Source organism: Nipponia nippon, unplaced genomic scaffold (assembly GCF_047370975.1).
Source record: "Nipponia nippon isolate SJK-2023a ecotype South Korea unplaced genomic scaffold, ASM4737097v1 scaffold_5, whole genome shotgun sequence".
NCBI lineage: Eukaryota > Metazoa > Chordata > Aves > Pelecaniformes > Threskiornithidae > Nipponia > Nipponia nippon.
The window spans coordinates 100,099,346-100,112,509 of record NW_028262369.1 but is presented as its reverse complement, the minus strand read 5'-3'; the positions used below and the strand labels follow the sequence as shown (position 1 = coordinate 100,112,509).

General features: G+C 47.3%; 1 protein-coding gene across 3 annotated transcripts in view; it reads right to left on the bottom strand.

Moving 5' to 3' along the window:
- GPD2 (glycerol-3-phosphate dehydrogenase 2) overlaps nucleotides 1–7,927 on the bottom strand; it is a 62,277-nt gene extending 54,350 nt beyond the window's left edge. Inside the window, exon 1 of one of the 3 annotated variants that reach the window (XR_015699103.1) lies at nucleotides 7,604–7,766. The gene's annotated coding sequence lies outside the window, so the exon portion shown is untranslated. Of the gene's footprint in view, nucleotides 1–7,603; nucleotides 7,767–7,813 lie in introns of those variants that run through there. The other 2 variants (XM_087733748.1, XM_087733746.1) reach the window with 2 other exon arrangements.
- Nucleotides 7,928–13,164: the final 5,237 nt, after the last annotated feature.

Genomic DNA, 13,164 nt, shown 5'->3' with positions numbered 1-13,164 from the left:
GGTGGACACACAGCCAAAGAGAAATAAGAGGCTCTCTAAACATACACTTGTGGGGTTTTTTCCTCAAGTTCTGCCCCAGAACGGCTGCTCAAGGCTACTGTCAGCACCAAGCAGGATAAACCAGAGCGCAGAAGATGAAAGGGGCAAGAATGCAGTCCGCATAGTTACGACAAAGGTTGTACACAGAGTGCTACGTACACAGAGAAGAGCCTACACTTAACAAGCCCTCATCTTTTGCAAGTAGGTAATAAAACTTGACTCTCTTCCAAGCTGAGATCAATAGCTTGTGATGGAAACTGAATTTTATTTTAATGAAAATTATAACAGCAAACAGCATGAGAAGCGATGCAGTCAGAAATAGGTCATCTTTCCATAACACAAATATTGAGTCACCTTTAAAAGTGGCTCAAACAGTGTATAGTGGTTTAACGCTGTAAGTGCCATCTGACACTGTAAATGCGCACGTTAAGCCTTATCCTTAGTTTCAATACAGGTCATAAATGGCACCCTGTGGAGCCATGCCCTCGATCCGAGGGTGGGCTGAAGTCCCCGACAGGCTCTGGAGCCAGCTCGGGCAGGAGCAAGGAGCCCCTGATGGCACGGGAGCAGCCAGCGGCATGCCACGAGGAGTGGCAACAGCGTACAGCATGACCTGTCCAAAGAGCTAAATAACCCACAGGGAGCGTTTCTCAGGGAACCGGCTGAGTATTGGAAAAGATTCATGGGGACATCAGCTCAAACTTCTAGCTATTAAAGGACTTCTGGTAAGAAGAAATAGGTTTTAGACTTGAAATGAAACACAAAGAGGAAAAAAAAAAAAGGCACTAGTTACATGAAATGGAAACTACACAAAAGATTTATCAGGGCAAGTTCATGCTTTCAGTTTCTAAAAGTTAAAAAAGTTGAACGGTCATCACAGCAGGAACCGCTCCCTCCTGCAGTGCCTCTCCTAACCAGCAATTCAGAGTCGCGCTTACTTTGGCGTACAGAAGCATGCAGCAGTCGCTCCATAGGAAGCTCCCACTGCAGAGCCCGGGCTGGTGACCGGCGGCCCGGCCCCAGCGATGTCCCCGGGTGAACCGCACAAGCTCACAGCCCCTGGACCCCCTGCACCACAGGCAAGGGCTCCGCTTTGTCGATTAATACACTTCTTAAAGGCAGGATTCTCCCGCTTCACTTTCAGCCCCACATTTAACAACCAAGAAGCATACAAAGCACAACTTACATCCCGTTTTTTAAAGAAGGGATTTCAACACCTGCCTTCAGGAGATGCTTCTGAATAGCGTGCCCCATGCGACAAACATCTGCCAGCCCGCAGTTCTCATTAGCCCGATATAAATCCTAGGAGTGACCTGCCTTCATGATTTCCAGTAATGCCCAGCCCCGGCAGCTGCAGGACTGTGGGCTGGCTCTTACTGCGGGTTGTGCAACTCTGCACAGCCCGGAGCGCGCACAGGCACCTACCGGGGCTCCCGCTCCCGTCCCAGGAGGCCGGGTGACTGAAGAAGAAATGCTGCAATCGCCGGCATCGCTGTACTCAAGCACCTTCTAATTATTAAGATATCGGGTGGGACCTAAGCAGCGCAGGGCTTAAGCTGGGGGAAAGAATGAGAGGAATGAGGGAAGAGGCATGGTGGAAAACTCAGATGCAGAATCACAAGTTAGAGATCAAGGGAAGATGACTACTTTCACAAAAGTGAAGAGACAGATGGATACAAACTGTGGAGTTTAGCAATAGGAGTGTGTGACGCCCTGTATGCTGCCATCAGACATGGTGTATGAGACGCAAAACCTGTTAAATTAAGAGAAGAAATCCAATCTGTTATGTTGTATATCTGTGTGCTTTATGAGGCCATTACCATGGAATCTGGGTGCTTCACATTCCATTTTAAACGAACACATCTAATAAAGTGAGTCACTCAATGGAAGACTTAAAAATAGAAAACTTATAATCATCACCGCTACAGTTTGCATAATTTGCCATTGGCACAGTAGCATTGTCTAATTCAGTGTTTCTCATCCCTTCCAAAACCTTCTCAGGTAAGTTTTGGATGAGGAGAGCCCCAGACCCACGTCCCTCCAGGCTGCGTTGAGAGTCTTGCACCGCCTCGGCGTCTCCAAACAGCTGGAGTCGCTGCCCTCAGCTCCTTTTGGTCCTTCTTGCAGGACTGCTTAAAAGGCGACACTGCGACGGCGCACAGAGCAGCAATAAGCCAGGCTGCAATCAGCATCCTTACTGTGGGTAACTCAAGCGTTGAAAGCTGTGCTACTCAGAGTGCCCCGGCAGTCTGTGGGTGTGCCAATGCCGGAGGTGGCCAAACAACAAGAAAAAGGGGATGTGATCAGAAGATAATCCTGTTAGCACCCCCCTTAACAAGGTCATCTACTAGCTCTCCTATGGCTTTTCTTCTTTGCTTTTAGAGAAGACTGAAGTGGGTAATACCAAGTTACATAGCCTGTCAGACCACACTAACCAAAGCAAGCACCTTCGAAGCAAGCGAGTAAAGCTTAAACCAACCAAAACTGAAGATGCTTGCCCCGCAGCACTCCTAACAGTCCTGAAGCACCTCTCTCCTCAGCTGATTGGGCTCTGTCTCCTGGGCGGCCCTGCGCTCCTCATCACCCAGCCACCAACGACCGCCAACAAGAGAACAAAGCAGCGCACTTGGAAGGGCACCCAAAGCTTGTTATCTGCCTCACCAGCAGAAGTCCGGGCCACTGACTCATGCACTCATGACTTCTACATCTCATTACTGTAAACCATATCTACAACGAAGCCACACACCAAGAAAGAGTTCCAGCGGGTACGAAACATGGCTGATATCACAGCAGACTCCGTCCTCCAGATCCTCTCCTAAAGCCTCCGACGGTTACTTTGGGTTCTTAAACACAAGTCACAGCACTTCAATTAAAGTAATTATCCAAGAACTACCTCACCAACCAAGCACGGAAACATAACCCACGATATCTAGACAGCTCACAGGGTTACAAGTCCCTTTCAGCCACAGACCTCACCACAAATTTGTAAGTTCCCGTACACAGAACTTAAAACCCGCAAGCCCCGCAGGCCACCCTGCAATAGTAAGTGGAAGCAAAGCAGCAGGTTACCATATGGGGAGAATCCTTCCCACGCTCCAGTGCAGGCAACTAGCTTGGCTATCATGCCCAAAAGTAGTTGCTGCACTTGTCATGGACAAAAATAAAGGAAAAACAAAGCACAAAATAGGCATACTATCCTCATTCCTTCTCTTGGTCCCCACTGCCTCAAACCACTTAATTTACTTTCTGTACTCAGGTGACCGAGATCCTCCCACCCAGCATTAGGTGATATCCCAACTGCTTTAAGCTGTATCTTACAAGGAACAAACTTTTTTTGCCTTCTCTTTCCACTATTTATATTTTTAACCTAACCACTTTTTTCTTCTGTTTCATTACCCTCCTACAAAAAAATGTCTTACAGATAATGAGGGGCAAAGTCTGATTTGTAAATTGTTCTTGGGATTTCAGATAGTAGTAATTTTGCCAGAGAAAGCAGTATGTTTCTGAGAACGAGGCAATACTCACAGACAACGATGGCTGTAATCCCAAGAACCGTACCTAAGAACTAACAGGAATATAAAGAAACACTGAGGTCACGAGTATTTTGAGCTTTCCCGGCATACAAACATCATAATATATTTATCAAGTTTTATGATAAAAGTATTTAAATTCCCTCCTGTCCTACTGAAAGATTACTTCAAGATCTGCCATCCAGGCAGTGGGAAACCTAGTCTCCGGCCTGATTACTGACTAAATGTACGCAGGATGATTTCCATACTTTTTTGTTCTTGTGCCAACACTGTCTTTAGCTTAGATAGTTCAAATAGCCGTTCTTGCTTTCTGTATCAGTGGGGGTTAATATCAGCCATAAAACCCACCACACACACAGTACAAACCTGCAAATACTATAAACCCATTACTGTAATTAGAAAGAAATGTTCTTGTTAGATACAGCTAATTTATAGCTGTTCACCGTTTTTTTTCTGGTATTCTTCATTCCCCTCATATTGAACGCAGATATTTGATTAGACAGTCTACCAACTCAGCTGATCCTAATACTGAACTATATCCACGGTTTTCTCCCCAACACCCCCAGCCAAGAACTAAAGGAGAAAGGATTAAAAAACAAGGTGTTTTGCTTATTACAAGACTGGACATAGACCTGCATATACAAACAGGTACCCGTTCAAAAAATAACTACAAATTAGGTGATTACTTAGGTGTGTCAAGGAAGTAGCCTAGTTTTATACACTGGAATAAAGATTGAGACCTGATAGTACATGCAAATCTAATCCCAGAGGAGGGGCATGCATTCAATATTATTTTGAAATCAGAATCAACGCTGGGTTTGAGAAACACTTTGCAAGCAAAAAAGGCACAGTCCAAGACTTTGAACCCAGCCACCAGAGGAACGACAACCTCTACCAGCGTTACCAGGATACAACTCGGGGGAGTTCAGCTGGCATTTGGGAACCCCCCTTGAGACAGAGCTACACATTCGCTCGGGAACCTGGCTCAAAGAAAGTTATTTAGGGATACGAAACATTTCCACAAGCGATACTACAGAAAAGTTTTGATTACACATTGTTTTTCATTACACAATAAAAATTGTTTTCTAAAGTAACACTTTTTGGAAGAAATGGGCTACATCTACGTTAGCAAGAGCTGTGGCGCAGCTGCGGCGGACCCCTAAAGCACAACGGCTGCTGCTGAGAACGCAGCCTCCGCGGTCTCTGTGCTCCGCATCCTTTACTCCCAAGTAGCTCCAGTCTGGACCCACGAAGCGACCGAAGCGCACGAGGCCTTCCTTCTTTAAAGGGCGATCTTCCCACTTTTGCCCGATCTGCTTCGGAACTTTTTTCTTCCAGCCTCTAACTTTTATTTCGTGTTCATTTCCCTTTGTACCCAGCACTCAGCTTTTCAGTGGTCTCCCGCCCTCCCGAGAGCACCCAACAAGGAAGGGGACAGGCGTGTGCCAGCTACCTGCGCCCTTCTGGAGGCAGAACTCCGCGGTCCTGCCCGCATCCCTGAGCAAACATCAGCGGCAGGGGCACACCCACACCGATAAAGCTAATCCCCAGAAAAAAACAGGCTCAAACTACAACCAGAAGGCCAAGCAATATACAGGAGCTTAACTAATTTATACAACTAGGCTATCAGACCTCTGGTTTAAATTGAGGGCAGCATAGGCCCATATATTTTAGGAAAGGCAAGATAATTGTTTAAGTCCTGTTTGCCAGCATGTAAACAAGCACTATGATAAAAGTAAGCTCTTGCTTAACAGAGCTACTTGCAAATGCAAACCCTTGTTTTGAAACCGTTGAGATACTTACATGGGGAAGTTGAAAGTAACAATTGCAAACTGTGGAAAAAGCACGTTTCTTTTAAATATTGGCTAAAGCTTGCCGAGACTTGTGGGAAGACAAAGTAGGTGGCAGAAAGGAACCTGTATGAGCTTTCATTTGGAAAAGTAGTTTGCATTAACGGCCTTTGAACCTACCACATCCATCCAGCTTTCCAAATTTCTACTAGCGACACACTACCTGGTAGAAATGGATCTCTAGAGAAAATATTACACTATGTAATAAGGGCCTAGCTCACAAAGTTACCATTCCTATGCTCCTGTGGGTGCATACATGCACACATGCATAATTAAGCAAAACAAAGTGTATATCCATATATGTACAACCAAAGTAATACTATAAATTAGATACAAGGTGTGTGTATAATTTTTCATGCACATGCATGTCTACTCAAAGCCTTCATCCAAGGTCAGACTAAATAAAATTGGTAAATGGCTAACATTAAAATTAATAACATTGTTTATTGCTATTACAGAAGAGCCAATACTGGATTTTGCCTTAGCTATCAACCCTTAAAGATCTTGAAATGTGAAACTGAGTCTTTACTAGCTAATCATCAGTCACGGCTCATCACTAAATGTTTCTGAGGAACCGTACCTACAGATAACTGGGAAAAAGAAAAGGTATGATTGACTTCAATTAAAAATACACCATGGTCCTGACAGCTGCGCCTCCGAGCTTGCTTCTTATCCATGGTCAGAAGATTATCTTACAAAGGGACTTCAGAGTCTTCAGGCCAACGCCAGTGTAATTACACTTGAGCAAGCCTCTCATGCAGGAAAACTTTCTGGGTGGAAACCCCATTGCAGGATAGCAGTCATGGTTCAAAGAGAGCTCAGTACAGAAGCCGACTGCAAACACAGAGAATGAAAATAAGACATACGGAGGAGTCTGGCCACCACCCGAGAACCACAAGACGACAAACGCAAGAGTCTGTAGTGGTAACAGATTTGTGTGTCCACAGCACTCCAGCTCTGTAAGAGAAAGTGGTCCTTGCCTCCGCAGCTGCCCTGCAGGTAGCTGGAATCTGACCGTGCCCCTGCTGCTGCTCCTGCCGCACGTTCAACGCCTTTGCCCCTCGAGAAAGCTCAGCATGGCGGTAGCAGGCACTGTGCTCCGACGTGAGGGCTTCTCAGGGCAGTGAAGAGACACTAGGAAGCGTGGCAAGGAGCGGGGCAGAGAAAAAACATGCAACTACTTCAGAGGGGAGAAGGGAGAGCCTCCGCTTCCTAAGAGCGGGTGGAAAGGAGCTCGCTTTCAATGCGCCTTTACTACCAGTTTACAGTAAACTCAGCAGGTAGTAAATCTGGCTGTTTTAAACTCAAGGTCTTCACACACACCCATTTACATCTTTTCCTGTAGTAATGGGCTTACCAACATTTCCTGAAGTGATTGGTTAGGAGAGATCAACTGCAAAAAGTTTAGGACTTACTTGTTACACTGATACACTCCCACCCAGAGATGGTCCCACAAAGTGTCCGATGCAAGTGAGAAGTAACCTTTTCCATTTCCCAAAGTTCAGTGTAACTACAGCTACACTACTATTAAAAATGTGATTGCTGGACAAAGAACAGCAGACACTGCGTCCTACCAGCTCTATCAGAGAAATAAAGTCTAGTGAGGGAGTTCTGCAACCCCCGTTTGCTATACACCGATACCCACAGATGTGCTAACAGCTGCCCGCAAACAGGGAGACGGCAGGGCTGCATCTCTGCTGCTGAGGACGCTCTCGGGGAGCTCAGCCCCGGAGCAGGGCGACAGCAGGCAGACCAACGGGACGGCTGCCAAGCACTTCATAGTACTTCCACCAAACAGCCACACACTCAATTTTGGGGTCATTCTTTCCATCCGAAAGCTTAAACACAACAGCGGGGAGGCAGCTGGGAGCCCAAGCTCCTGCTGTACTTTGCTGAAGTGAGGTCTGGAGAAGAAGGGAGACAGTAACGATGCGATTGCGACAGATATACCATAAAGGCAGCTTCGGAGCTGAACGCGGGGCTCCGGCGCAGCCCGCAGACGCTCTCCGGCCGGCGCCCGGCACACCGCCCGCTCTCCCGGCCGGCGCCCACGGCCGCCCCCGCAAAGCCACCCCCGCGGCGGGGACCGCCGAGCTCGGCAGCCGGGCCCAGGTGCGAAGCCCGGGAAGCCGCGCCCGCTCCCCTCCGCTCTCGCCCCCCGCACCCAAACCGAAAGCCACTTACTCCGGGAGCCCGGGCGAGCCCGCGTCCCTCTCCGCGCTGCTCGCCGGCCGGCGGGAGGAGAAGGAGCGGGGGGGCGGGGGGGGACGGCCGCCTTCCTGCGCGCCTCCTCCGGCCGCGGCACGCCTCGCTTCGCCTCCAGCAGCCTGCCAGCCCCCTCCCCGCTCCGCCTTCACCACCGCCGGCGCCTCCCCGCCCTGCCCTCCGCCTCACCCGGGCCGCGGCCGGGCCTAAGGGTAGGCCGGTTCTCCTCAGGAAGGGAAGCGGCGCTAGGCCCCGCCGCTGGGGCCTGTTCCCGCCTTCCCGCTCCGGCGCTGAGGAGAGCGACGCGGCCTCCTCACCCCGGGCTATATTTAGGGGCGTCCCGGCCCTCCCCGGCCCCTCCTCCGGCTCGGGCTGAGGGGACGGCGGGGCCAGGCCCCACGCGTGGGCCAAGGCCCACGCGTGGGGCCTGGCCCCGCCGTCCCCTCAGCCCGAGCCGGCCGTCTGGGTCAGCTCAGGCTCCTTCAGACACTGATACTGCGATTATATATATACATGTATTATACCAACATCCACTTACCTACCACAGATCCTTCCCTGCTTGCCTAGGGGGTTAAAGCGCAGTGCAGCAGAGAGGGAAAAGACCTTCCCGACACGTCTCTTGATCCGTGTTAGAGCCGTAATAGTCATAACCTGGATGGCTCACAGAGGAAAATGCTACATCTCTGAGGGTCTGCCTTGGGGAAAAAAATAAGCAGCATTTAATGGAGGTACAGAGACAGATTCACATCTTTTTCAGTTGTCCTCTCCGGTGACTCCAGTATGGCATGAAGCTGGTTGAGAAACAACATCAATGGCTCAGTGACTTGCTATATCCTACCAGCTCTCCTACTTGAACTGAAACTTCTCGTGAAACCCCGCTGAGCTCCCCTTTTCTACCGGACTTGACAGAAGCGCAATTTGGCAGTTAATCCAGGCCTTCATAGACTAGAAGCCAGGCTTCCCGCCCGCAGGGAGGCTGCACAACTACCCTCTGGCCGATGGTCTTTGTCATATGGTTTAGTTTTAGGTAGCCCTGCAAGGAGCAGGGAGCTGGGCTCGGTGATCCTTATGGCTCCCTTCCAGCTCGAGATACTCTGTGATTCTACCCCTCTGGGGCACAGCTAATGGAACCCGACACAAAATAACATTCACACTGTCATGGAGAGGAAACTTGCAGCACAAAAGTGCTGGGACGGGGTGGATGTCACTTTGGCTTTGCAGCACAGAGTATGCAGGCTTGGTTTTTTTTCTATTGAGGGCTTCCTGAATTGAAAGCTTTCCAATTCTTTACCTCTCCAAAAAATTTCCAATCTTGAACTTCCCTAGGCGCTTGCTGTGTAAGGCTTATAAGCGAGTTGCTGACTGGGTGATACCTTGAGACATTTTGTGTATCCTCATTCTTCTTACTACTTTCTCTTCTGTGATACCAAGTGACAAGACTTTGAAGAGCTGCTGCTAAGAGTTATGGTCCCTAATGGTCCTCTTTGTTTCTCATCCTGGTTCCCAGGCTCCAGGCTCCTAGGGACACAGCTGACAAGCAGAGCTATGTTTTTTGGGGGGATCATCTGGAGATTCCTGCCTGTTGCTTCTTCTGCAGTGAGAAAGCCAAACATGCATTAGTAATAAGGCAAGATCTTCCTCCCCTCCAGAACTCATTGCTGAACTTTTGGCTGCACTTTTCCCTGCACATTTACATTTCTAGTGCACTGCAGCCGTGTTTCCGCAAGTGTTTGGGATCTCCTTTTCCATGCTGGGCCAAAACGCTGATCTTGTGACTGCTTACACCCACAAGCCCCTCGGGAGCCTGTCTTTGCCCGTGCGCTGCCTCTATCCGCTGCCTGATGCAGCCGGTGTCGGACACGCAGGACCCCTGCACGCCCAGCGCGCTCTGCTCTCCGAGGTTCCCTGCTTTCCAGGCATACAGGGATCAGCTGTGTCTAACCATGCTTCTTGGCTGTCTCCCAGAAACTGCTTTTATTGCTGTTCTTCCGTGCTCACTGCTTAGTCAACATGCTTTACAGGCAGCATGAGACGTGTTTTCTATCAGGCACAGAAAAACAACCTGCTGCTGGCCCTGAAGGATGGGGCACGTCCCCCTCCCGCAGGGTCCTCCAGGCACGCTCCGGCCTCCCGTCAGCCAGCTAAATGTCAGCAACAGGTCCCATCTGAGGAGGCCGTAGGAACCTAATCCCTCCCTCTTGGGTCGGATATACCCAGATGAGCTAAATTGGAAGCTGCAATAATAATGTATGGCTATCAACTCTCTACGTGGCATTTAAAGTCAGTAAACAACTGCGAGGGTTGGATTTCAGAAGTTTTGCAAAGTAAGTGATATTCAGGCCACCGATGCTAGAAGCAGTTTTTATCCCAGGCACATTAGGAGACATAGTAGTGCTCTTAAAAGGAAGTAAGATCTCAAGTGGCCGCTGGGATTAGTACACTCCATAGATATTCAGGCTTAGAATCCATGGGAATGCCTCAGCTGAACGGAAAGAATGGAAGATGAAAAGAAAAACCCCCAGAAGTGGATTCATTGGTTTTTTGGGGGTATGGTTTTGGGGGTTTTTTTTGGAGAGAGAGTGTGAGAAAGGAAAGAGAATAACTGGGCTAGGAAAAAAAGGAGTTAGATGCAATTTGTGGTGAATCATTTCAACATGATCCAACACACACACGTCCTAGATGTGAACACCTACCCCGTATATGTGTACTAACGTGGCACTAGATGCTGCCGTTTCGTCCGTCTCTAACAAAAATTCAAACCATCGTCATAAATTTGTTAGAACTGGGAAAATATCCTATCCTCCCACCCCTCAAGGTTGTTGTCCACCCAGATGTGGCTGCATTGTCAGCATCGATTTCCGATAATTTTGGATGGATTCAAAACAAGGCCGTGGATGAGTGTAAAATGTGCCTACATCCAGCTTCCAAGGGAACGTATTCTGCACCCCAGCACTCCTGTGTTTCATGAACTCTTCCAAACCAGCAAAATCTTAAAGGGGGTAGAAAATGAGAGTGCAGTACTTCTCGTAAAAGGGAAATCCAAGAATGAGTGGAAACTTTTGTAAGGATCACGTTTACCTAGCAGTCTCCCTTTCCAGGAGAGGTTCTCCACGCGGTCGCGGTGCCGCTACCAACAACCGAGGGATGGGCTGTTCTTTCCGCCCTTGATTAGGCTTCTTGTCAACTACAGCTGTCTTTTTGTCTTAATTACTTTTCAACTGTGGTCTTTTCTTAGTTACTGGTTGGTGAAGACTGGTCTTCGTAAATTTGAATAGCGAAAGATTTTTACAAGGTTAGGCAAAAAAATGAGATGCCTTAAAGTATCACAAAATTCATCCCTCTTGAGTCTGTTTTTTAGTTAATGTCTAGATGAAAATATTACCTCCTAAGTCTCTGGGCGTGTGGCCTGGTCCCTGGGACACCTGCCAAGACAAGAATTTTAGATGCCCGAAATCATGTGCTCAGCAGGTGTAAATTGTGTTCAGGGAGAGTTCACCTTTTGTCCTTAACCCCAGAGGCAGTTTCTCTTCATTAGCAAGGGAAGATGGAGAACAAGATTATCATCATTTCCTGACTGCATGCCAAAGTTATGTATCATAAGAAGAAAATCTGTTCGTACGTTCACAAATATGTTTTCTCCTAATCTGTCTTCAGGAAAATGTCTTTGTGAGGAGCAAGGGATAATAATAATCGCAGAAGAGTTGAAATGAAGTGACGGAAACAGAAGCAGAGTTTCTCTACCGAGATTTTTTCAAGCAGATCCATGGTAGGTCCTCCCATTGGAAAATAAAAGTACTTAGTCATAGCTATGATTAAATATGTAAAAGTGTTCCCATCTCTGGCTGCTGGTATCAGGTATCATTCGGAAATACAACTGTATTGCTTCATGTCAGACACGGAGTTTGCCAGCTGCACCGGGGCTGTATTGCTAGTGTTTAAACAGTGTCCCCTGCACTGCCGCAGGGAGAAACATCCACTGTGTTTGTGTGTGTGCCTGTCTGAAAAGAGAACGTGGCTCATTTTTCTATTAAAACTAAAGTAATATGTTATCATCGTAATTATGTCTTATTGTTTGCTGTTATATAAAGATAACGCGTCAGGGCTGAGTCACAGAAACAAATGCAAAAATTGCAGTTTTAAAAAGAATAAGGTCACAGGTCACGTTATTTGTTGCAGAACAAACACAATAATTAATTGGCCTCTCCCTGCAATGGTAGCACAGGCAGCTTAACTATGGGAGAGCCAGGCAACGGAAAGAAGCGGCGTGGAGTAGTTTTCTGGGGCAAAGAGCTGAGCTAGGTCTAATAGAGAACATGAATTTTATTGGGGGAGAGAGAGAAAAGAAAGACAGTATTTTTTAGAAAGCAAGACTGCTTGGACTATGTAAGGGTATTTATGTTCTGTTGTTTAAAGATATTTGTTGTGGCAGGAAATATGAAAAAAATCTTCTGAATTTATTTTCTCTTTACGTGTGCCAGAGAGAGAGAGAGATTACATTCAGAAAATGAAATGGAAAAGGCTTTTTGGAATTTGTGCTATATTATTTTTTTCTCTCAGACAATGAGAGACCAAAATCAGCCCCAGTGAATATACACACATCTAGTTTTTATCCAGATATTTTCTCCCTTGGATTGATTAGGGGAAAATCTTAGAAAACCTGTTCAAAGACATATACAATCGCTTTGAAAGCCCTAGCCTAACATTCCAGTACCTAATGAAGAAATACAGGATTCGAGTCCCTTGTTCTCTTCCAGTCTCCATTTCACCAGCGTTGCTTGCCCGGTGGCTTTCATTTGTGACCAGTTGAATAGTACCTGGGACAAACGTTTTCGGGGTGACCACGGGCTTGTAAGGAACTTGTGCAGATCGCTAGCAGCATAATCAATAGTTGTGTTGGGAAGAGTTATTTTAAATAACCACATATATCATTGTCAATTTGGGTTCGGTGACCTTTTGTAATCCAGAACTGTTCAGTTGAAAACAAAGGGATGTAGGAAAATCCGTAAGTTTCCACGTCGCTGGTACCTGAAACAAATCAACATTAGTGGATGTAAATGATTTCTCTCGGTGTCCGAAGCCGGTGGATCGGATACCACGCCTCGGCTTCCTCTTAGCACTATTTTTGACCACACCAGCCATCCTGTAGCTTCCCCAGAATTTAAGATTATACCTTTTCATCTACAGAAATCTTTTTCCCTGCAGATTTAAATAATTAATTGGGACGTGCCTGGTGGGTCTTGAGATAAACTTAAGAGAGGCAGCAGATACGTGTGACCAAGTGACCTTTTGCTGTCCTGCTCGTCCCTGCGCTCTCACTGTGCTCAAAGGGACGCTGTCAAAATTGCTAGGCCTTAAAACTTTAACCTGCACTGACAAGTTGTTCTACATTATAAGTCTTACCTAAAAGATTACCACGATTGTTTTGTTTGTTTTGCTTCAACAGTCTTTGCTGAAGGCTCCACAATATGTATTCATTTGTCCTTTCGGGTAGGTGGATATTTTTAAATGCCCGGCTTATTCCGTGACCTGTTAAAATCAAG